This window comes from Lipotes vexillifer, unplaced genomic scaffold (assembly GCF_000442215.2).
Source record: "Lipotes vexillifer unplaced genomic scaffold, Lipotes_vexillifer_v1.1 scaffold170, whole genome shotgun sequence".
Taxonomy (NCBI): Eukaryota; Metazoa; Chordata; class Mammalia; order Artiodactyla; family Lipotidae; genus Lipotes; species Lipotes vexillifer.
In genome coordinates this window covers 1,076,985-1,102,051 of record NW_006772326.1, presented here as the reverse complement: position 1 = coordinate 1,102,051, position 25,067 = coordinate 1,076,985, and the positions used below count along the sequence as shown (strand labels likewise).

At 40.5% G+C, this 25,067-nt stretch overlaps 1 protein-coding gene across 1 annotated transcript in view; it reads right to left on the bottom strand.

Moving 5' to 3' along the window:
* The window catches only part of MSRB3 (methionine sulfoxide reductase B3), a 160,975-nt gene extending 136,892 nt beyond the window's left edge, over positions 1-24,083 (bottom strand). Inside the window, exon 1 of the mRNA XM_007447385.1 lies at positions 23,963-24,083. The gene's annotated coding sequence lies outside the window, so the exon portion shown is untranslated. The remainder of the gene's footprint in view (positions 1-23,962) is intronic.
* Between the last annotated feature and the right edge of the window lie 984 nt (positions 24,084-25,067).

Here is a 25,067-nt window from a genome sequence, read left to right as displayed (position 1 = left end):
CAAAAAAAAAAAAAAAAAAAAAAAGGGTATTTCTTGTTTCTTCACACAGAATAATAAAAAGATATGCACTTAAGATCTAGAGTTAATAAAATTAATATAAATCTTACTTCATCAAGGACATTCTTAAGTAAAGATGGCCTTTTCTCCTGTTTGGATGTTAGTGAAGAATGGAATGACTGCTAAAAAGGTTTGCTACCCCTGCCTAGCTTCACACTAAGACAACAGCAGTTTCACCTGCTTTGGCTTTTGCAACATCAACGCAAATGTCAACACAGTGAAAAAGGAAAATAAGGTCATAGCATTAGTCTGAAAATAGTTTTGCCTTTGTGAATCCCTTGCAAAGCTCTCAGATGCCAGGGGTCCTTAGTCCAAGCTTTGCGAACTGCTGGTCTGGCCCTCCGGTTGGTCCGTAACAAGCACAGTAAATGTTTCATAAGCACTCATTGAGTAAGTGAACGGCGGACAGAAGAATACATTTATAACTTACCCCATGTTGTCTAGCAAAAAACAAATGGTTAGAAAATAATACCAGTAGTATTTAGACCTCTTACTACTTCTAGAGCTAATTAGTACATTTCTTACTTCATCTAGTCTGTGGACAAATGCAAATGCAAAATTTTGAGCTATTTTATCAAAGTGAGTAGAATAGTTATGGCAGATTTCTGAAAGTAACAGTCAGAGTGCTACAACCCAATTTTCTCAGCACCACTCCTTGAAATTCACAAAAGTATATGTCTGCTAGGGGATAAGAAAACAAATTGTGAATTAGTGCTATCTCCAGAAAAGGAAAATTAATTCGTTGATAAATTCTCACATTTATTGAACCCATAACATGTACATGGTACTATTACTTCATATACTGCTAGTAGAATAATCAAGCAATACGAACTTTTGGAAATGATTGAGAATAATAGAAGTTGTATCATTAAATAAGTTTAGAACCAGAAAAAAATCTTGATTAACACCTAATATACAGATTTTTGAACATGAAGCAACCACCTAACAAAGGTAAAATGATTAGTTGAAAGGTGTTTCACAAGTAATTTGTTTAAAATTGTCTTTAGGTGCTGAAGTTTGAGGATGAAATTTTTAATGAAACAACTAGGATGAAATTAGAGTTATCTCTTTAATAATGCCACATTTCCTTCTGAAATGTCTTCTTGAGTGGGAGAAAGCCCGCGCGCAGCAACAAAGACCCAACGCAGCCAAAAATTAAAGAGAAAGTGGTGGAGGTAGAAGTAGAACCAGGAATGCACAGCTTGGACCATCTGTTCCCCAGTCTACGATCATCATCTGTGTATGACTACGTGAGGATGTTGCTCATGAAATATCATCCATCGTGTGTATCTCAGTGGAAAAAAAGTGGGAGAAACGATGAACTGATCCAAACCACTTGTTTTGTCAATAGCAAAACTGAGATAAAGAGACCTATTGAAGGCCGTACAGCCATTTGCAGAAAACATTAGGCTAAAACTCCTTTTTATCTACATGTTGTGGCATCTGTGTTTTCTTTATTATTCAGTTCACATAAAAAGGAAGAAAAAGACATAAAGAATTGTACCTAATACTGACAATGCTAGGGTTACACTGTGTCCATTAAGAAGGTACACCAATGGTATAATTAAAATAGAATTACGGGGCTTCCCTGGTGGCGCAGTGGTTGAGAATCTGCCTGCCAATGCAGGGGACACAGGTTCGAACCCCAGTCCAGGAAGATCCCACATGACATGAAGCAGCTAAGCCCGTGTGCCATAACTACTGAGCCCGCGCTCTAGAGCCTGCAAGCCACAGCTACCGAAGCCTGCGAGCCACAATTACTGAAGCCGGCGCGCCTAGAGCCCGCGCACCGCAACAATAGAAGCCACCGCAATGAGAGCCTGCACACCACAATGAAGAGTAGACCCTGCTCACCGCAACTAGAGAAAGCCCGCATGCAGCAACAAAGACCCAACACAGCCATAAATAAAAAAATAAATAAATTTATTTAAATAAAATAGAATTATGGACCTTAAGTCCATCTTCTGATGTTAATCATAACTCTATTAAACGCTATCTTTTTTTCAGGATTCCTGTTTGGTAAAGCATCTAGTCAAATTCAGGGATTTATTCATTCTCACATTAATGTTTTAAAACTTCTATCACCAATATAGAACACAAATCTTTTTCTTTTAAAATATATATATTGATTTCACAGTCCATTGATTACACAGACAATGTAGTTTCAGTGTCTACATTACATGTGTTTCATCTACAAAGTTTTTCTTAATATTTAAAAGGTGCCAACAGGAAAGCAAAACCCACACAAACAAATCACTTTTGATTACTATTAAAAAATGCCTTCAGGGCTTCCCTGGTGGTGCAGTGGTTGGGAGTCCGCCTGCCGATGCAGGGGACACGGGTTCATGCCCCGGTCCGGGAGGATCCCACATGCCGCGGAGCTGCTGGGCCCGTGAGCCATGGCCGCTGGGCCTGCGCGTCCGGAGCCTGGGCTCCGCGACGGGAGAGGCCGCGACAGTGAGAGGCCCGCGTACCGCAAAAAAAAAAAAAAAATGCCTTCAGAATTTTTCAGTCTTTTTAACTGTTTCGTTTTGTTGTGTTTATACAATACAGTTTTGCCTTTCTAGTACTTGAGTTCAAATTTAAACCTTCTCACTGACTAGTTAGGTTTCATTTGACAAGGTTTACTCTGAGCTTTGAAAGTCTCATCTGTATGTCTGGAGTTTGTAATAGTTTCCTTGCAAGATTGCTACTAGAGGAGCACCTGGCACACACATACCTCTAAATTAATACTGTGATTCCTTCCTTAAGTAACATTCCCTGTTGATAATTTGTTCCCCGCGGAACTCACAGAACTGAAGCTCAATGCCTTTTAGTGACATTTTATATGGTTGATTTTTCTTACTGAAAACATTCTTCACTTGACTTTTCTATTCTACACAGTATTGTTTTCTTCCTCCCTTTCTGGAAATTCCTTCTCTATCTCTTGGGATTATTTCCTTCTGATTTCCAAACTGTGACTAAACTCCAGAGATATCCCTTTAGTACCCTCTGTATTTCTCACTATTTAACCTCTTTCTTACAGATATCACCTATTCTAACAACTTCAACCATCATTTATTGATAGATAACTATACAGATCTAGCTCTAATGCTCTATCTTCTAATATCTACTGGATAATAATAACAACAACTTGCACTTGCATGGTATAGTCTTATATGGCTTATAAGAATCTTTAGTCCCACCTTATATTGTTATTCAAATATCTTGCATGTGTGCATCTTATTATTATGATATTATTACTAGTAATCATTTTTGAGTACCTGCACGAGGTGATCATGTATATGTGTATCTAATATCATTTAATCCTCATGTCAACCCTGAGGTAGGAACTGCTATATGTGGTAGTCATTAGTGATATTTGCCCCACATTTCTGGCTCTCCATTTTCCAGGCACATGGTAGAAATGCACTTTCTGGCCCCCTGTGGTTCTTGAGACTGTGTCACTAGTTCTGGGCAATAAGTTGTGAACAGTGATACTGTGTGCCACTTCTAAGACAGATCACTTAATTGTTGGCCTGAGACTCTCCAGAACTCTCTTTCTCTCTCCAACAGTGATCAGCAATGTTCTACAATTAGATGATGACTGCTCCACCAACCATGATCCTGGAATAGGAGACATGGAGCAGAGTTCCCATCTGACAGACAATGAACATGCAATATAAGCAAGAAATAAAACTTCAGTGGTTTAAGTCACTGGAATTTGGGGATTATGTGTTCCAGCAGAAACTAAGGTTCAGAGAATAACTTGCGTGAGGTCATATGGCCAGTACTGGAGCCAGAATTTGAACTGAAGTCTATTTTAATCTCCTGTAGTACATTAAGAAATTTCTCAATGGGCTTCCCTGGTGGCGCAGTGGTTGAGAGTCCGCCTGCCGATGCAGGGGACACGGGATCGTGCCCCGGTCCAGGAGGATCCCACATGCCGCGGAGCGGCTGGGCCCGTGAGCCATGGGCTCTGAGCCTGCACGTCCGGAGCCTGTGCTCCGCAACGGAAGAGTCCACAACAGTGAGAGGCCCGCGTACCGAAAAAAAAAAAAAAAAAAAAAAAATTCCTCAATGGCAGGGACTCTTATGCCCCAGATTGCTGTCCTTGTTTAGGAAAACAATAGGGTCTGGAAGGTTGAGAACAATGTTAAAAACAATGAGACCACTTTGAAAAGCCCAGGGTCTTTCTCTCACTAGTCATCCCTTCTATTCCTAAGTATCCCAAAGAGATCCTTACCATGGTCAGAAGATACGGCTCTCCTCTCATATCCAGACATAAAGGTTAGGAGAGAGTTACTTCATCTTGGATCGTCTGTAGCTAACAAATTAGTCCCAACCCTTCAAGAACTAAATGTTTCACTCAGCTGCAAAACTGATTAAGTAGCTCCTGGTGACAATAAAATGACTGATTATGAAGATTTCATTTCCTGAAGTGACTGAAAGCTCCCTGGGCACTAACCAGATCCTCTGTACCTTCTTACTGATCTAATAAGTCAGTGCCCAGATGCAGACCTTAGAAACAGAGTGCCCTGATTTTAATCAATCTATAAATGTAAGAAAAATAATATTCGTTGCCATGATGCTAAAAAAAAAAGTTTGTCCTTCCCAGTGGCTCAGGGATCATGACCCTGGCCCTAAGGAAAAGGAACTGTAACGGTTCATTTTTTGACCTGTAAGTAAACAATATATAACACGATAAGATTTTAGAGACAACCTATAGACAAATATTTGGCTGTGGTTGCAGAACAGAATGTAAACATTAGTAACTTCACATTTTAAAACAAAAGGTACTCCCCTCGTGGCTCAGTGGTTAAGAATCCACCTGCCAATGCAGGGTACACGGGTTTGGGCCCTGGTCCAGGAAGAACACACACGCCGCGGAGCAACTAAGCCCGTGCGTCACAACTACTGAACCCGCGCTCTAGAGCCTATGCTCCGCAACAAGAGAAGCCACTGCAATGAGAAGCCCATGCACCGTAACGAAGAGTAATCCCCACTCGCTGCAACTAGAGAAAGCCCGTGCAGCAATGAAGACCCAACGCAGCCAATAAATAAATAAATAAAACAAAAAGAAAATGTACATAGCTAACAAAATGTAAAGAATGCCTGGAACGAAAGGCAGAATAAAGGGTGAGAGTATCAGGACCCCCATCTTATAAAGTAGAGAATTAGGAGATATTAACTAGACTGCAGAATGCTAACTGGACCCTTAGATTCCATTCTTCCTTCTCCATATTAGTAATAGAACGCTCTGAAATTTTAGCTGAACATAGAGCTACATTTCTCTGCCTCCTTTGCAGCTAATTGTGAATATGATACTACATTCTAGCCAGTGGAATGATGTGTGATCTTTCATGTCACCTCCTTTAAAGACAAAGTTACTTGCTTTAGACTTCCTCTTTCCCCTGGGAAATAGCAAAAACTACAACAGCACACTTGGACACTGGGATAGAAGCTACTTGAGAAAGGCAGACTTAACAGATCATGAAGCAAAGCTACTTACTCACCAACTCAACCTTAGGCTATTACCTACCTTAGGCTATCATGGAGGAGAAAAATAAACTTCTACTTATGTCAGTCACTCTACTTGGAATCTTTTTGTCACAACAGCTTGTCATGTAGCCTATCAAAAGTTCATGAGCAAATATATTATTTAATGTTACAAAAGTGAACAATAAGGGAATTTTAAAAATCAACAAAACAATAAACAATGGTAGACACAATGGAGAAGAAAGAGCAGATAAATCCTTATTTTTCATAACTGGATATTATCTGAAATTGATGAATCAAGAAATACTACCAGAAGAATGATTTTTACAGGAGTGAGGTGAAGATAAGAAGGGATAGAGTTGGAGGCTGTTGCTTTTCACCTTAAGTTCCCTTGTATCAAGAACCATGTGCAAAAAAAAAAAAAAAAAGCTTAGACGTGCTAAAAAAGATGCAGTGTCTCAGTGGACCATTTCATCTAAAGAAAAACTTGCTAATGCAGGCTGAACAAATCCTGTCCTATGCCTGTGACTATAAACTACAGTTATCTACATCTATCACTAAAAAACTGTTTTTAACGAGTTGAATATAAGCCCTAAAAATAGGTATCTGTAAGTCATGCTTCAAATATTTTAAGTTAGAACTCTGCCACCATTCCAGGAATAGAAAGCTATAGCACTGGAAACTGCAAATAAATATTTGCTTTTGTATCAGAATTTCAGCATCCTTCCCCTCCAAGTTTACTTTCTATTGCAGAAAGTAAGAATTTTCTCATGATGGTATGCCTCGTAGCTTGTATCTGATAAAGCAGATAAAGGAGAAGTTTTATGAAAATGCAGTCCTTCTATTCCACTGAAAAGTAAATCTTAATGGCCTCTATCAACTATCTTTTAACACCATGTTGAACTTGGGAGAAAGGAGAAGCCCTGAATGAGATCATAAAGTGAAAGAAATAAATTACTTTGCATAATGTTGTTTCTACTTTGTCCTCAACGGTTTTCTTCATTAATTTTAGATGATTAAATCATGTTTTAAAAAGAATTTAGGTATTTCATGTGCACCTCAAACTATTTATCGCATCCAAAACTCAATTTGTTTTCCTTCTTCACCAATTTATTATTCTTTCTGTATTCCTGATCCTGCTAGAAAGTACTTCCATTCTACACAGCCACTAAACCCCGAATCTGGGAGTCATCCTCAATTATTTTCTATTTTAATCTTTCATACTTAATTAACACCAAGTGCTGTCAATCTTATTTCCAAGATATTGCTCAAATACATCCTTTTCTTTTTGTCTCTCATCTAGAATATAGTAATGGCCTCTTACTGGTCTTCCTGCCTCTACCCTGACTCCCCTCACAGCCAGTCTCCATACTGCTACAGAAGTGATGTATACTCGCGCTGACCATGTCAGAACACTGCTCCATGTACTTCCATGGCTCATTAACACCTATGGAGAAAGAACCTATCAGATTCACTTCTTTTCCTATCTTAACTTCAGTCCCCAACACTCCCTGGTACACAATGGTACAATCCATTAACTCTCTTGTCCTTTACATTATCTCTAGTACCTCACCAGGTGCCTAACCTCTAATAAGTATTCAATATGTTCGTTGAATGAATGAATGAAGATTCTCTTCTGATAACAGTCAACTACTGTTTCCCACACACGTTTTCCACCCTTACCATATCACCCATATTTTTCATACCACATAAAGAATGAAATCTTCATTTTTAACCTTCAAGACCCAGTTTAGATATCATCTCCTCTGGGAAACTTTTTTTCACAGCTATTCTCACCCTTCTCCCCAACCCTCTTCCATTAGAAAATGAATCGATTCTACCTCTATACTACTTCCTACTTCAGTACCTCTATTATTTATCTATTACTGCACGTTAGAATTTTAGATATAGATAGATAGATAGATAGATAGATAGATAGATAGATATGCCTCTCCTAAAAACTCCTTGAGAGCAGCCAGAGGTATTCACTTCTGTAAAATAAAGCCTCAATAAATGCTTTCATAGAACTGAACTCAAATGTCACTTCCGGGCTTCCCTGGTGGCGCAGTGGTTGGGAGTCTGCCTGCCGATGCAGGGGACACAGGTTCGTGCCCCGGTCCGGGAGGATCTCACGTGTCACGGAGTGGCTGGGCCCGTGAGCCATGGCCGCTGGGCCTGCGCATCCGGAGCCTGTGCTCTGCAGCGGGAGAGGCCACAACGGTGAGAGGCCCACGTACCAAACATGTCACTTCCTCTGTTTTCCCCCATCTCTGTTCATAATGTCCTAGTTTGCCCAGGACTAGAGTCCTATCCTATACCCAGGAAGTGCAGTATACAGGAAAGAGTCAGAACTGGGTTTAACTTCTGACTCTATCACTTAACCAGCTGATAAATCCTGAGCAAATTAGTTTCTTGTCTCTGATTCCTAACGTGCATAATGTAGACCATAGCACTTATTTCACTAAGATTTGGAAGGATTAAGTGAGATAACTAGCAGGCTGCTCAGTGAATTTTACTTCCCTTACTGAGAAGGAAAAGCAGAGGAGGTCTGAGATACCATGTAGAGATACAGATAGAGAATGAGAGAGTGTGTATGCATGTGTGCATGTTTGCATGAGTGTGCATGCGTTCGTGTGTGTGCATGTGTGTGTGTCTGGGTTGGAGGGTTTAATTAGTTCCATTTGGGGCAGGGTAAGAATGAGGTGATTGTATAACAGACAACTCAGGTAAGATTAATTTAAGATTGATTTTTTTATTTCGGTAATTATGTTTTAGTGATTGTCAAAAAATCATTATCTTTGGCAAAAAGGAACAATTTCAAGTTTTGCAATCAACTGTTTCAGTCAATTATATAGAGTGATATAACTTTATGCATGCATGAGGCAAATGTACTAATAAAACAGGAATCTGACAAAGTAAACTTTGGTCAACTCTAATTTGAACATACCAATAGCAGTTATAAAATACTGTTGTAATTCAATTAAAACTGCCAATATCATTCACTCTTACTCAAAGATAAAACTATTCTAGCACTTATAACTAATTTTGCATCATGACCCTGAGAATTATCTAGAACTTTAGAGGTACCGAATTCCCAGTAGTAACCTTGTAACTGATATTGATTTGTCATCTGGGAGGCAAGAATTCTACCACTGAACCACCAATGCCTTTGATTTGTCATCTGAGTGTCGGTAACTTCCATTGTTCCCAGGTACTTCTTCCATAGGGAATGCTAGCAACATTTTATTTTCTATAATTACAGTACTATTTGCATTCAGATTATTCTATAAGCATTTTCTAGCCTCCTAATTATGCTTTTTTGGATTCAATTAAATGGTTTTTTGCAAGGGAAAGGTAACACGTTATACAACATTCTGTATTTCCCTCAGGTAACAGGAGAGCTCAAGAAAGACATCAACTCTTGGATAGACTCTAGCCAAATGGCACATGAATCAAAATATCCTTAAGAATGACGAAGTTAAGGTATCAAAGGTATGGTCATAACTGCTGAATGCAGTAGATGTTATTACATAATTAAATGAAAATGAAAAAGATAAAAACAGTCCTTAAAAGAGTGAACATATAATATAAAAATAACAATTCAGCAACAATCATGTAGATCTACAGGTCCCACTTTAGTTAACAAAAGCAGAGTGGGAAAAAAATAAAAGAATCCAAAATTCTTCCTGCAGAGAAGGGCAAAACGCTGTTGAATCTTACTTTTTTTAATTTGATGACTAGATTAGTTCAGGTTTAATGATATTTTTAAACACTTGTTCAAGGCCGTGGAACCTAAAATATGATGTCACTGTTTCAATCCCTATGAAAGATAAAAGTAAATAAAACACGGAAACCACATGCCAAAGATTGAAAACCAAGGGGAAAAGATCATAAAAAAGGGATAAAACAGCAGAACAAAGACTGTCATCAAATATGTCCATGATCGGGACTTCCCTGGTGGCGCAGTGGTTAAGAATCCGCCTGCCAATGCTGGGGACATGGGTTCGATTCCTGTTCTGGGACGATCCCACATGCCACGGAGCAACTAATAAGCCTGTGCACCACAACTACTGAGCTCGCGTGCCACAACTACTGAAGCCCGCGCACCTAGAGCCCGTGCTCTGCAACAAGAGAAGCCACTGCAATGAGAAGCCCTTGCACCTCAATGAAGAGCAGCCCCCACTCGCCACAACTAGAGAAAGCCCGTGCGCAGCAACAAAGACCCAACAAGGCCAAAAATTTAAAAATAAATTTAAAAATATATATGTCCCTGATAACATAAAATATAAATGATTTAAATGCACCTACTGAAAAATGACTCTCATATAGTTACAAAACAAATAAATGGTATAGTGGGATCAAAAAGAAAAGAAGCAGAAAGAAAAAGAGAGACAGCATACATGCACACATACATGTGCATGTGCAAGTGCACACACACACACAGACAAAAGTGGCAACACGAATAAATATCTTTTAAGAGAGAACACACTCATGTTCTCCCTTAATCAGATTCCTACCAGTTCCCACTGAAATGGTAAATAGAATATAAAAATAGAGGAAATCTATATATATCAGCCCTGGGAACTAAAATAGGATAAACTTGCACAAGATAAAGTACAGAGGATGTATTGAAGAAAAGGCCAACTCCCAACTCGTCCATGTGCAAACACTGTTCCTGCAAGTTAGTGAAAGAGAATCCAGGATTCTAAATAGGAGGAGCCAAGTCAAGAGAACAGGTAGGGCAAAGGTATGGAAAGCTTGATAACTGGCACAGGGTATGTCTAGATCCCATAGGTCACTGCAGCAAGCACTTCTGACACTGAAAGCCACACTAAGCAGGGGTACTGTGGCGATGCTCAAGCCTAGCATACCAAGGATTTGGGAAGCATTGTCAGGCTGACTTTTGAAAAAGACAGTCAAAACTGGGAAATACTCGGGGCACTGCCTGGAATTTCTGATGTCACCCTAATTAGAGAAAAGAAACTTCAACCCTAAGGCAATACTTCTTGCTAGAGCCACCTCCAGTTCTGATGCTGCTTCCCTCCTCTCTACCTGAGGCCCCTGAAGTCTGAAAGTTAAACTATGGTAAACCTAAATTTTTCTCTTCTCCCTTTTTATCACCTTGAAAAATTAAGAAAAACACACCAAACTCAGCTAGAAGCCTCTCACTCCCGAAACTGGGCAAGCCCACGCTGCATTCATCTCTTACTCTACTTAACAAACAGATGCTGGGAACAAAGTGAGAAATAAGATGCCATGGTCCCTGCCACCATGAAGCTGACATTTTTGTAAGAATGATATTATTAGCTAGTACAATAAGGATCACGGAGAAGCAGAAAGGGAATAAAGATCCTATATAACAGAGGGAAGTAGTCTAGTTCGGGAGGCATAAGAAAGCCTTCCTGCAGGTAGTAATATTTAAACTAAGAATTAAGGATAAGACTGTGTTGCTCAGATTAAGAATGAGAAAGAAGTGTACCAAAGAAAAAGATGAGAAGTAGCCCTGAGATAAGAGTGTGTGTAACCCACTGAGGGTTATGAAAGAAGAGCAGGGTGGCTGGAAGGTGTAAGTGAGGAACAGATGGGGGAGATGACAAGGCTGACGAGGTAGGCAGAAGCAAATCTTGAAGCTATTATAAGAATTTGGAACTTCATCCTAAGAAGAAAGAGAAGTAATTGAAGGAGAGTAACATGATCAGATCTTTGAATTTAAAAGACTGCCACGACTAGAAGGTGGGAAATGGATGGGGGTGGCATCAGAACAGAGGTAGTGAGACTAACTGGGAGGCTACAGTAGAAATCTAGGCAAACGATTCATACAGGGCGTGAGATAGGGGAAAAAAATTAAGAGGACTCCAGTTCTGGTCAAGGAACTGGGCACTTAGCAATACCATTTACTAAGCTAGGGAACAAGGTGGCAGACTTAAGCTTGGGCAAAAATAATAATACTAAGTTTTGAACATGTTGAAGGTACACACAAGCAATCAAATGGAGATGCTATAGAAGAAAGTGGATATATAGGACTGTAGCTTAGGTACAGAACTAGGTTGTGGGTAAATTTGGGGGAAGTTAATTTATCAAATGGAACTGAAGCCATGGAGTAAATAAGATTGCCTAAGAAAATGTGTAAAATGAGAAAAGAAAATGTCAGAGCCCTGAGAAACCTCCACATTTGGAGGTGAGCTAGAAGAGAAAGAACGAGTAAATAAGATGAAGGAGCAGTGGCCAAAGAAGGCAGAGGTCAAGGAGAGTGTTGTTCCAGAACGACAACGATAATGATGAGACTAGGATCGTGATGAAGTTGCTAGCTAATGTTTAATGTGAATTAACTCCGTGGAAGACTCTGTGCTAAGTGACTCACATATGCTGTCTCATCTAATGATTACAACAGTCTATGTGGTAGGAACACTACTATCCCCATTCTGCAAGTGAAGAAACTGAGGCACAGATGACTTAATTAATTTGCCTAAGATCATATATCTAACTCAATACATATTTTTGGATGGATGACAGAAAAAGAGTGACAGCAAGGATGTGAACAACTTGTAAAACAACTTTGTTACAGAGGATGACAGGCTGAGTAGGCTTTTTGTTTGTTTTTTAAGATGAGAGAAATTTGAGCATATTTAAATGAGGGATATTAGGAGATTATCCAAGAGTTTAGGAAAACCTTAAAAAATTGTGAAGTAACTGAATGTAAGAGAAAATTTAATTAATTAGGAAATTAATCATTTTAGGAAAAAATTACAGCTATACCAAGAAAGTAAGGATACAAAGGGATTTTCTCTCTCTATGCCAAAGTTTTTTGCTCTGTAATTTAAGGGGTTGGGGAAAATCAGCAATTTCTAATCACTATCAAGAACTTCCCTTTAGGGCTTCCCTGGTGGCGCAGTGGTTGGGAGTCCGCCTGCCGATGCAGGGGACATGGGTTCGTGCCCCGGTCCGGGAGGATCCCACATGCTGCGGAGTGGCTGGGCCTGTGGGCCCTGGCCGCTGGGCCTGCGCGTCCGGGGCCTGTGCTCCGCAACGGTGAGAGGCCCGCGTACAGCAAAAAAAAAAAAAAAAAGAAAGAACTTCCCTTTAATTATTTTCCTACATGATCTCTCTTGGTTATTTCACATTTGGTTATATCACACACACAGGAAGTCACATATGTCTGATTACTAAAATAATCATACTTAACAAAACAGCTTAGTTGGGAAATCCAAGGCTCAGGAAGATTAAGTGATTCATATAAGGTCACTCACGTATTTTTTAAAAGAGAATGTCATTGTCTAAATATGAAGAAACTGGCCCAAATTAGCATAGGGAATCAATGGAATCAATTCCAAACCACACACCAAAAGTAAAAAACTGAAAGATTTTAGAAGGATAATGAAGAAGGCATACTTTTTTTCTTCTAATTAGAAAAAAGGAAAAAAAGCAATAATAAATCCCAGAAAATGGGGGGAAAAAAACCACACCTGTATAAAAAAGTCATGGTCTAACCATGACACAAATTAAACTGGCATGACTTTAAGCAACTGGTATTGTACAGGAGAGCCAATCTGAACATCACACTATGGTCATTCTTTTTGAAATGTCACAGAAACATTTTAACACCTTAAAAAGTTAAATGGGAAAAAACGTAATCAAAAGAAATGGCTATATAAGGAGTGAGTCATAATAGTGTAATGGTGAAGAGCACGGACTCTGGAGCCAGACTGCCTGGATTCAGATGATGGAATGCCTCAGGCACTAATCTTAATATATGAACTATCATAATAATATTGTACATCCTTGATAAAGCTGCCACGAGCATTAAATGAGTTAATATATGTAAACAGTAAATACTTAAACTAGTGCCTGGCACATAGTAACATTTGTTTGTATTTGCTATTTATTATCATTATTATTATTATTTGATATATGGATAATGAAGCATAAAACCAATGGGAGAAAATACAAAGATTTGATCCACTGGAAAATACAAGAACCCTAACAGATAAATGTGCAAGGAGCAGAAATAAATAAAAAGTAGAAAAACATACAGATAATAAAAGAAATGCTAATCTCTAAAAAAATTGAGTTATATACACCAATATGGATAATACAAATATAATGTCATGGGGGAAAAAAAGCAGGAGCTTATCAGCAAGAGCTTATGGAAGTTATACAGCAGATAATACCATTTATGTAGCGTTCCAAAACATGCAAAACTAAACAATAAAATATGTAGGGCTACAGCTATGGTAAACCTATAAAGAAAGCAAGAGCTTATCAGTTATCATTTGTGTTAAGTGATAATCACAAAGTGCATGACTGTGAGTACTTCTAAGTAAAGGGAAGATAGGCCTGGTGAAGGTCACAGCTTCAACATTCCATTCCTGAAGCTGAGTGGGGGTACCCAGACTTTTGGAAATTATTCTTCATACCTTGCATAGGCATTATGTATTCTTTTTGTGTGGGTGAAATATTTTATAATAAAAAGGGAAAAACTTACTAATACATTTTAAAGGCAAGAGAAAACTTTTTTTAACCTCTCAAATTAGTAAAGTTTTTTTTCTTTAAAGCTAAAGGGAAGAGATTTTCTTCTTTAATGATAAGACCAAATTAACTAGTTTTAAGAGTTAAATATATTTCTAGGATGGTCAAAGGCAAATTCCACTGGCAGTGTACCCTGATAAAAGAGGACTTTTCCCATCTGAGATATATCACCACGCCTAAATAAGCAATTCTTAGCTGTACATTTAGAACAACCAACATAATTTCTCCTGCTTAATGCCATTACTTTAGATGGGATAGCTAATATGATGCTTCTAATACACTGTAACCTATCCTCTAAATCAATACTAAATCTTTAAAAGGGTTATGTAACTTTGCTTATGGATCAAATTACACTAGGCTACAAGGTTTAAATATAGGATCTTAGTCTCAGAATAACCTTTATATTTAGTTCCACAAAATAAACAGCTTGAACCAAACATAACAAGAGAACACAATTTTGCATAATTTATTAATCATGTCACTTCCATTAAAAATTATGAAAGGTACTTGAAGACTTTTAGACAACCCAGAGATTATAGAATCATTCTATAGAATTATAGAATGATTCTATAGAATTATAGAATGCAAAAGCAACATCAGGTATTGCCCATCTGAATTCGTTCAATTGGCAGATGTGAGAACTGAGGCACAGAGTTAAAATGCCTTAGGCAAGAGCAGGACTAGGAAACCCAGTCTTCCAACTCGCTATCCAGTGACTATGCTGACTCCCCTGTGACATGAACATATACACAAGAATGCAGATATGCTAATGAGTCTGCAATTTTTCAACTGATTCTGCACATAGGTAAACACCCTCTGCCTTCAACCCATCCTCTTCCCGGCCCCTTAGGGTGATCTGACTAGAAGGCATATTCACACACAAGAAATCAGGAACAAGGACAACAATGCATGCACTTTTTCTTTTTCACGCTTAACAACTGTCAGCCCAGAGCTCCAAGACCACTTGTGGCCCCTCACCCATTGTCCTATCTATTCTCTTGTACTGTGTACTGGGAGACATGGTCCTACCTTTCCTTACTTCACACTAGTAATCTAAGATAAAAGAAGTATCCGCCTACAATAGTCACTATAGATCTCTCCCAACAGCAACCAAGCCCAGATTCTCTCTCTGACAACTAAACACAATAGAAGCAAGAGAAATGAAAGAATAATGTAAAATTCAGGGCTCTAGGATTTATACAAGGGCTGTCCTGATATTTTTTAAGGACTCTAACATGCAGCATGGGCTTATTTTCAATGTTGCCTTAACATATGTTCTGAAGGACTGGCTGGTTTTGTTTTGTTTGGATTTTTGTTTTTGCCTTTAAATAAAATAACTGACCCAACAAACCATAAAAATTCACTGTGTAATTTATAGTAATAGAAGATAGTTATTCCATGGCCATAACAGAGACTGCAGAAGATATGTACTTGCATGCAAATCATCTACTAATTTTCACCTTTATAATAGCACGATAGCCCTAAAAGTGATGCTTATATACCTGAAAATATAATTTTTGAAAAGTGTTCATGTACTAATCCCTGAGACTACATAATAGCCAGGCCTTAGAATAAAGTACATTGCCTGGCATAAAACAGGCAATTGCTGTTGAAAGAAGATGTTGAGAAGTTTTCCTGTCATTGCAAAAGTTCAGCTACAGCTCAGATTTTCAAACAAAAGTCTCCCCCACACTCTAAAGGGAGACGACAAGGAGTTGCTGAATGTTGAGACCAGAACCTCCCTGAGAGGATCCACAAAGCAAGAAATCAAGTGTTGTCTATAGACTCTGTGAGTCATAATTTCCACATATGTGTACTTTCCAAACATATGATAATGCTTTTATATTTAAAAAAAAAAACTCAAATTTTTACGGTGGATTTTTGCTAGTATTTTCTCAGTCAACAGCTACTAAAAGCACAACTACTAGCACATGGGAGGGTCCCCTTTTTTGAAATGAGTTAGAAATTACTCTTAATCCTGTATATTGAACATAAACATGTCACTTTAGACGAGCATTAGGAACAATGTACTATTTTTAGAAACTTAGAACCAGGATAGACCGTTGGTCCGGAAGCTAGGTCCTGAGAACACATTTCCTCTACCAGAATTGTTTCCCTATTTCACCTGCAGTCATCTCCATAATTTATAAACCTTTATTTACAGTCGGTGCAAATAAGTCCTCTCCATGAAGTATTGGGTTGACCAAAAAGTGCCTTCGGTTTTTAAGTAAAAATAAGAGCCTCATTTTTCATTTTCACCAAGAACTTTATTGAACAATGTATTCATCCTTTTGTTCCACTACCTTCTGCCATTTTTCAGGCAACTTCGTAATTCCATCTTCCTAAAACTTTTTATCTTTTTGAGCAAAGAACTGTTCCAGGTGCCTTTTACAGTATTCCAGGGAATTGAAATTTTTTTCCATTAAGAGAATTTTGTAAAGACCGAAATAAATGGAAATCCGAAGGTGCAATGTCTGGTGAAGAGGCGGATGAGTCAGAACTTCCCAGCTAAGCTGAAACAGTTTTTGCTTAGTCATCAAAGAAACATGCGGTCTTGTGTTATCCTGATGGAAGATTATGCATTTTCTGTTGACTAATTCTGGCCGCTTTTCACTGAGTGCTGCTTTCAGTTGGTCTAACTGGGAGCAGTTGGAATTAATCGTTTGGTTTTCTGGAAGGAGCTCATAATAGAGGACTCCCTTCCAATCCCACCATATACACAGTATCATATTCTTTGGATGAAGACTGGCCTTTGGTGTGGTTGGTGGTGGTTCATTTCGCCTGCCCCACGATCTCTTCCATTCCACATTATTGTACAGTATCCACTTTTCATTGCCTGTCACAATTTGTTTTAAAAAAGGATCATTTTCATTATGTTTAAGTGGAGAATCATGTGAAAATACGGTAAAGAAGGTTTTTTTTCACTTAACTTATGTGGAACCCAAACATCAAGGCGATTAACATAACCAAGCTGGTGCAAATGATTTTCAGTGCTTGATTTGGATATTTTGAGTATGTCAGCTATCTCTTGCATGGTATAACACTGATTGTTCTCACTTATTGTTTCGATTTGCTCACTATCAACTTCAGCTGGCCTACCTGACTGTGGAGTATCGTCCAGAGAGAACTCTCCAGCACAAAACTTTGCAAACCACTTTTGATGCATTCCATCGGTCACAGCACCTTCTCCATACACTGCACAAATCTTTTTCTGCGTTTCAGTTGCATTTTTACCTTTCTTGAAATAATAAACCATAATATGCCAAAAATGTTGTTTTTCCATTTTCAATATTAAAATGGCTACACAAAAAATTCACCAATTTTGATGTCTTTTTTAAAGTGCACGTTGATAATGACAGCTGTCACATACAATCTAACAAAATTGTTTCGAATGAAGTTGAAGACAACTAAGTGCTACTAGAGCCATCTTACAGAAAAAAATGAATGAACCTTTTGGCCAACCCAATAAATTCCCTCCACTTTCCTTCAGAAAGTCAGGTACAAGAAATCGTCTCGCTGTTTCCAAATCAGCACACAGCTGGGCAACCCGATTATACAAATGCCAGGTCACAATGCTGCCCCAGGCTACCACAGCCAAGCATCAGAGTCAGGGTACTGTGGCCAGGGTGGCCAATTCAAGTGCAAGAACCTTGCAGGTGACACTTGAAGAGATAAGAGAAGCAAAGCATTCTGTAAGAAAGGGGGAGGGATGTGATTTATTATAAATTCTTTTATTATAGATTAGGAAATGGTCAATAAGTATTGTATGGATAAGAACCTGACCATGGCAATAAAAACTGCCCATAAAGGACAAAAAAAGCCAAAGAGTCCTCCTCCTGGTGGGAATCGTATCTGCTTCACATTCTTGGGGAAGGTAAAGGGAGGAAGGGGGAGGAGACTGAGCAGAATGTGTGTTCAAGGCCAACTGAACAACTTGTAGGAGGCCCAGAGCACAGAGGAGCTTGGTGATGATGAAGACTTTTAAGGAGTTAGTCCCTTATCTTAAGAAGCCACGGGAGGGGGTTAAACAAAGAAGTAGTAGCAACAATTCTGCAGGTTAGGAAGGTCATTCTGGCTGCAGCACCCTTTGTTCAGTGTTTCCCAGGCACTAACTGTGGAGGGAGTAAATGCGGTGTCCCCTAAACAAGGAAAGATCATGGACAGAACGCCATGTACTAACTGGGCATCTTTCAAAGCCAGACCAAACTATATCTTCTTTATGATACTTTTCCTGTGCCCTTTTGCTCTTACTCCAGTCGACAAATTCTTCTTCTCCCCTTTATTTTTAACCTCCCTTACTCACACATGTTTTATCTCCAGCTCCAGTCTCTCCAGTTACAGCCTCATATTTCTAATTCCACCACACATCTCCACATGCATATTCTTCCAGTGCCTCAAATGCAGTAGATCTAAAACACAACTTACTTTTTACCCCCACCTATAAACCTTCTCTGAGTTCACTTCTCCTAATCACCCAGGCTTAACATCTTACCATCACCTTTTATTCATCCCTCTCTTTCCCCACATCCAATTAACTGTTTCTCTCTGTCTAATTTGCTTCAGCAATACTTCTCCAATCCTATTGTCACTACCCTAGTTTAGGTCTTCATTCTCTAACAAAAACCCTTATAACTTTTCTTTATTAGTCCAATTGTTTCTTTCCCAATTCAATTCATCCTCTGAATTATTAGATAATATATCCCATAATTCAACTCTGATTATGACATTTCCAGCACCAAAAAAACTTCAATCTCATAGCTTACTAACCCAGTCCAAATTTCCTAGCCCAGCATTAAAAGCCTTCCATGTTCTAGGCCAAACCTAATTTTCCATCTTTATACTTTATTTTCCCACTATTCCCCCACATATACACTCCAATTATTTTCTACACCTGCCCAATCTGATCTGGTAAATATTGGGTACTCGACAAAAGTTGATTTCCTTCCACATGAGTTTGCTATATTCTCCTTCCCCATGCCATCTCAATTTATAGGAAAACATCCTATCATTCTATATAGTTGATTCTCACAGGAAATTAGCATATTCATGGAAAAGCCTGTAAAATCTAGAAAACAGACAAGAACCCCAACAAAGAAGAGCCGTGTGACTGAGCTCCAATGTCAAAAGAAAAAGGTAGTGACAAGCAGGACACCATAAACACTTCAGAACATTTGAAAGGTTGAAAGCATTTTACGTGGGACAATGGATGCTAACAGTCTACCAGAGTTCTTCGAGATGATTCATCGGCCTCATAGAACTTACAGTCCAGTGAAGAATATGAACACATATGGACTATATAATGCAAGATGGTAAAACCGTGCTCCAATAGAGGTAAAAATGTCTTAGAAGCATAAGGAAATGAGAAATTCTAAGAGATGCAGAAAGCTTCACAAAATACCATGCAACAGAGGCCATAAGGACTTCAACAGGTTATGACAGAAAGGTATTCCAGGCAGCAGATAAAGGAAAGGTAGAGGTGGAAAATGCTAGAAGTGTGAGAAATAGGAAAAAAAAACCTGATGAACTCTGGGTGCCTAAACTATTACTATTTTGAAAGTCTCTAATGATCACTTACATAGCTTTAATGAATTAAAATTATGTTTTGGGCTTCCCTGGTGGCGCAGTGGTTGAGAGTCCACCTGCCGATGCAGGGGACACAGGTTCGTGCCCCGGTCTGGGAAGATCCCACATGACGCGGAGCGGCTGGGCCCGTGAGTCATGGCCGCTGAGCCTGCGCGTCCAGAGCCTGTGCTCCACAACGGGACAGGCCACAACAGTGAGAGGCCCGTGTACCACAAAAAAACCCAAAAAACAAAAACAAAAACAAAACCCTATGTTTTACTTCAATTAATTCCTGAAAATATGCAGATGATTATCTGCAGGATGGATCAGTTGTTATTAAACAGGATATTCACAACTCAGTTGGATCCTGAGATGCACTGAATCCTGAATGTGGTGCTACACTCAATTTACTCCCCAGAGCCTGGCTCTTCATCATTCCTGCAGCAGTATGAATGAACAGCTCTACATCTTAGGATCCACTGAAGGTGACACACTCTTCTATGCACACATTGCAACCAAGAGAAAATTATACACACATTTTAAGAACTAATAACCCCATAATATAAAATTGAAAACTGCAAAGTCAAACCATGTAAATGTTTGCACTTTGTACTACGCACTTTGCATAGTACAAAGAAGTCTAGAATTAGAAGAGACCATAGAGAAAATCTAGATCAACCATGTGACCCAAGCTATGTCTATCAGGTTCTTTCTCTCAGGAATTCAGGGTCAAGGCTCATTGATTTAGTCTCCCCCTGTGCTTGGAACTGAGGGACACCTAAATACCAGGAGCTGCTGAGCAGCCACATACAACTGTGAACACAGGAAAAAAAGGAAGAAAAAAAAAAAAAAGGTCAGCAAAGAGAGAACAATGAAGCAAAGAAATGCAAAGACTAGAGACAGAGAAAATTCCAGGTTTTCCAGTCCCTGGTCCCTAATAAGGTCTGCGTGCATTTGGCTTCCATCAAATCCCTGTCTTTCTATCTTTTTCCTAAAACTAGTTCAAGTTCATTTGTGTTACTTGGAACAGAAGCTTAAATGCGGCAATAACCAAAATCCTTCATAAGGTCAACTGGTTGATTTATTTATTATCTACCTTTCCTATACTTTCTTTTCATTTGTATTTCCTTAAAAGCCATAAATATGACTTTGGTATGCTATACAGACAAATATGTGAACAGAGATACAGGATTATGCTGAGCATTTTTGTGTGTGTGTGTGTGCTGTACGTGGGCCTCTCACTGCTGCGGCCTCTCCCGTTGCGGAGCACAGGCTCCGGACGCGCAGGCTCAGCGGCCATGGCTCACGGGCCCAGCCACTCTGCGGCATGTGGGATCTTCATGGACCGGGGCACGAACCTGTGTCCCCTGCATCGGCAGGCGGACTCTCAACCACTGCGCCACCAGGGAAGCCCTATGCTGAGCATTTTTAAAGGGAAAACCCATCATCCCCAGGAAGGAGAAAATATAGGAATACTCAAGGTAAAGCCTTGAGATAATTGTACAGCAACCAGAGATGCTAACAACTAGTCAATTAAATAGCTATCTGATTACCCTCCTACCCAAAGCCGATTTAATTCTGAATAAACCCGATGGGTAGGTCCAATTCAGTCTCCTCTAAGGCATGAGAAAAAGGTCATAACTAAATATATAGGTCATTTCGTCTGGAATGCCCCAAGTAATTAGCACCCAACCACACAAAGTTTGGGTGCTCTCCAGTGGTATCCCTAGCCCAGACCCAAATCCAAAACTGAATATCAAACCATCTTAGGGCTTGGCTTAACTATTTACCCTATGACATAACCAGCACTTCCTGCTATTAGATAAGGGGAAAAAAGTTAACAGAAGCTTAATATCATGGAACTCTGTCCAGGTGTGTGCATCTGTGTGATATGCCAGGTATCAAGACTTTCCTGAGACAGATCCAGTCTCCCCAAAGCTGGATCCACACCCATCAGATCTGACTACAAGTAAAGCAGTTAAACAAGTATAGCAAGTCAGAGTTGACAATCAGAAGTTTGAACCAATGTAGTGGGTGGCTCTGCAGGATTATATAAACAAAAACAATATTACAGGATCCTAGAGGTGGAAGGGACATGGAGACTCTGTCCAACTTCATCATTTTACAGAGAAGGAAGCTAAATATCAAAACCAAATTTATCAACCAAATCCCTAACTATAGTAGCACAGGTGAGATAAAAATCAAAGGGACTGTGACCAGATTATGACAGAATCAAAAAGCATTATTTCCTAAAGCTTCTCGAATGGCTGAAAATTTATTTTTAATTATAAAAGAAAAATTGTATTAGAAAAATCTATGAAAACTACTGTTGAGATATTTTTTGGATATTCTTGTTCTTTAGTTTAGCAAAAGGGTAAAGATTTCTGACCAAATAGGTTAAGATATTAGACCAAGCAGCTTTAAAAGCCAAAATACTGTGTGTTGATTCAGAACCTACATGGTTGTATGCTTGCAACCTTGGCAGACAGGCAGTTTAGGCACTGTGACAAAATTCTCAATGGCAGAGAAATGCTTATTTTAATATAAAAAAAATCCAGACATTTACATAGGACCCTAATAAAAGTCACCAGAAATTAGACTAATATGTCAGTTGGGACCAAAATTAAAAGAATAAATCTTTAAATGGTCCAAATATAAACTTGGTTTTCAAAATTTCTGGCAAGGGGCCATAGTACGGGTCTTCAAGGGCTGCTTGACCACAAGTATTAGGTAAGTCAACACATCACTGAGGGAGGGCAAAAAGAAAAACAACAGATAATCTCTGGCAGTTACAATCTACCCTTTATCGTTCAGCACAGTATATTTTAGAAGACTGCTGATAAAATGTGAAGACAGAACCTGTTGTGTTCCCCAAGAAGTGCTACTAAAGTAACTCCTAAAATATAAATCCATTAAAAAGTAGGTCTTCTTGAAAAACAATATTAATTAGAAGCAAACATGAAATTGGTATTATTACTTAAATTAACATCGATAAATACTAAATATTTTAAAAATCTCCCATCAATCTGAATTGACAATTTTATAAATCACATGAATCCTGAAGATTATTTTATAGACAAAACTATTTTTTAAAAATCTATTTTGCCACCAGCGCTGCAAATGGAAACATGAAGCGATAGACCAGAGGGTGTTGAATATAATCTATGCTTAGTAGAGTCAGCTTTCAACTAATTTAAAGTCCTAGTTGTTAGCCATATCATATTTTGACAGTTTACTCTATTGGTGGCAAAAACAAAAGCAAACTAAAATTTCCCAAGAAATCTCAACTCTGAGGGATTATATTTTCTGTTCTTCCATTCCAGATAAAATTAAGAAGTCAGATGACTAGATACTCATCACAAATATAGAAGTTCGTGCAATTTCACATTTACCTTAAACTCTACATTTGTACTTTGAAATAATTACTTTTTATAGTAATCTTATGTTAAAAAAAATTCCACACTGATATTTTCCACATGATTCAAAGAAAACTATCTTTAAAAATCATCCTGTTAAGACTGCAAAATTACCCCCACTTGACAGCTTATATCAAACGAGCATATAAACCAAATAAAGCACGAATGGCACCTTTCGATCATATACTTGTAAATAGTCCAGGGTGAAACTTAACAAACCAGACTCGGATGCATTTTTTTCCGCTCAAAAACAAAACAAAACTGGTACCTGTAAAATTCGGGGTTTTGCTCGGTTTTGGCCTATTAGACACCTACCGGGCCCGCGGGAGCCTGACCCCGCGGCAAGGGCTGCGGTGCGCTTCTGGGTGCACCCCTAGTCTCCGCGCGCCCGCCGCTGCCCCCCCAGCCGCCGGGCGCCCCACTCCCCTCCCTGACGCGCGGCGGGAGGCGCGGGCCTGGCTGGCCGTTCCCACGCGTCCAGGCCCGTTATCTGAGCGGCCGCGGCGGCGGGGCCGCCCCGCGCGGGAAAGGGGACTCCGGGATGGCCCCCGCCGCGGGCCCCGCGCCCTCCCCAGCTGGGGGCGGCGTCCCTGCCCCGGCAGCCCCTCCCTCGGGCGCCCGCGTCGCTCGAGAGCCTCCCTCGGGCTCAGGTTCGCTCCCGGGACGGGATAAGGTGTCAGCCACGCTGCCAGACGCCTCCCGTCGGCGGGGGCGAAGCCAGCCCTGCCCTCCTTCCATCCGCCCCTCACCGCCTGCGCCCCTCCTTGGCTCAGGAGACGAGGTGGGGTGGGGGGGTCCCCGCAGGAGGCTGAAAGGGGCGCTGCCTGCGCTCTCAGGGGAGCGGAGGTCGGGGTCACACCTCAACTTGGCAGGGTCCGGGCGTTGAGGGCAGAGGCGGGGCGGGGAGGGAGTCCCAAACTCACCCGACTGAGCGGCTTCCCGGGCCGCGGCCGCGGCCAGGCAGAGGCTGAGGCAAACACAGAGCGAGAGGGGGCGCGGGAGGGTCCGCCGCGGGCTCATGAAAGTGCCAGGGAGCCGCCGCCGCCGCCGCCGCCGCTGTCCGAGCCTCCCTCCCTTCCTCCCTGGCTCTGGGCGACGGACGGGGCGGCGGGAGGCATGACGGGAAATTCCTGGGCACTGGCAGCCGAGTCCAAATATGAGCATAGGAGACGAGCGAGGGAGGATCGCGGATCGCGCCCGCCGCGGACGGGGCCCGCTGCCCGGGCCTCGGCGGCCGCCAACTCCCTCCTCCTCCAAATCCTCCTCCTCCTCAGCTGCCAACCCCAAGGCCGCCGGCTGCCGAGTGCAACCGGGAGGTGGAATCCCTCTGACAGAGGGCATCCCTTTCCAGTGTTGGGGCCCAAGAGCAGAGCGGCGCATCCCACCCACGGGTCCCGCCTAAGACCCCTGAAGGGGTAGAAAAGAGGAACCATCACGAGGAGAACCGACAGAGAGCCAGGGACCCGTGGGAAGACAGTTAAGGGGTTTGAGAAGACTCTTGCGATGCCCCTAATCAACTGGGAGCTTTGTGAGTAAGTGGATAAAAGTATCTGGCAAGTGCTTCTCTTGAGTGTGGTCAGGTGAGGCTGGAGCGGCACTGCCAGTTATGCACACACTCAGGTGAGCGATCCTATACAAAACGAACGGGCATTATAATATATAAAACACCCCCCTGCATTCCAGGTGAGTGGGCCCTTTACACCAGGTGTGTGTGTAGGGTGAGTGTATGTGTGTTTAGCCAGAGTTACAAACGGGCTCTCCCCAAACTTACATCTGAACACCATATACGGAGTTGAGGCAGACTGGCTGACAGTAGTTTTCCATACTAGCTAAATGCTGATATTTATTTAGATTAGTCATTCTTTTCACCTCCAGCCTCTCTTCATCTCCCTTACATTAGTTTTGTATTTCTTGTAGCTTATCTGAAGGGCAGTGGTGAAATTTATTCAAAAGGTACTACCTCTGACGACCAGAAATGTCAGTCCCCAATGTTTAATTACAGGCCTATACCAATAGTTGCCTGACTTT